Raw genomic sequence first — 1,619 nt, forward strand, 5'->3', positions numbered from 1 at the left:
ATTTTTCAATTTTTATTTTATTTACATTTTTAGTGTTTTTTTATAATTTTCGTTTTTTACATTTTTCTATTTTCTACCATCTATAAAATTTCCTGTATTTTTTGTTATTTATTTGCAATTTCTGTGTTTTTCTATAATTTTTTGTGGTTTTTTCTACAATTTTTATTTTTTGATTTTTTTGTCAATTTCTATAGTTTCTATAATTTGAAAACAATTTCTTATTTTTGTGTGCAATTTCTATAATTTTTGTAATTTCTGTGTTTTTATGTATTTTATATTTGAATTTTTTTTTTGAACTTTATATTCTAAATATTAAAATATAGGTATATATTTTATATTTTTCTATGAAGGTTAAAATGGTAATATATTAACAGCCGTTAGTCTCTTTAACGTCAAATTAGTGATATGGTGAGTTTTAGACATTTTGAAAACTTGTGGTGAGTTTAAGAGGAATGCTGAAAACTCATGGTGAGTTTTAGCATCAACTAACCCAATTTGGTCGGGTTGCAAAATTGCTGAACCGAATCCAATAAAAATTACTAGAAAGCTGACCAACTTGATCCGAATTAGTGGGTTTGATTGGTTTTATCGATTTGGTGAACAACCCTATTGTTTAGGTTATTTGGCTCTGATTAATCTCATCCATAGAGAGTTCAATTTAGTTAGAAACGTTTAAATTTGTTTCCGAAACATTTCTCTATTCATCTCTGGTCCCCGTAGGCCAAGTTCTCCATCTTTCTTAGGCCTACACAGTTTTTACCAACTTAAAGTATGTCTTGAACTCCTTGTGCTTCCATTTCTTTTTTCTGCCCAACCAAAGTTTAGAACCCAAATGTTTATCACGGAGCTCCATCTGCTTTATAGCAAACATTGGAAGAGGCTCCACTTCGGTTTGCTTTTTGCTACTAGTTATCCTTACTCCGAACAACACGCAGAGATACGATTACCTTCCAAGTTCAAAGCATTGCTCTTTCTATTCCTATTCTTTTTTCCTATTATATATCCTAAACTAGTTGCTTATACCATCCAAACATTTGCCAGAATAGTGTGATAGACATGGCTTAAAGGGCAAGATTTGGGCTCTGGGAGATGGGGAATAGGCGAGGCTACAACATGGGTGTAATGTGGGCTGTGCTGGGCCAATATGGCACTACAGACCGAGGATTATGGCCTGAGACGGGCTATGCCACGTTATATATATATATGGGTTGGGCTGTGGGTGGCACGACCCGCTCGGTCGTGTCGTGCCGGTCTGGCCCACGGACCTAAAACCCCAAACCCTGTATGCCCCACACGATCGTATTGGGCCTAGCATGGCCTGTGTGCCATTGCGCCAGGCTGTGTCAGGCCGCAAGTGGTACGACCCGATTTACACTTGTAATTGTAATTATTTAGTATGATTTTTCACCATTTTGATATTTCCTTTTATCATAAGAGGTAGATAATTGAGTGAAGAGGTTAAATACGAAGTTCCCTAACACTAAATTGTGTATTTGCTTTCCATCATTTTATACTATACAAAAAGCCATTTGTATGCTTTCTTTACTACTTTTTGTGTATTGTTACTTGCTTTCATAGGTTTATTCGACCCAATCAATTGTCGCACAGGACTTAATCGA

The sequence above is a fragment of the Nelumbo lutea genome, chromosome 5 (assembly GCF_056320005.1).
Source record: "Nelumbo lutea isolate HS-2025 chromosome 5, American lotus-T2T, whole genome shotgun sequence".
NCBI lineage: Eukaryota > Viridiplantae > Streptophyta > Magnoliopsida > Proteales > Nelumbonaceae > Nelumbo > Nelumbo lutea.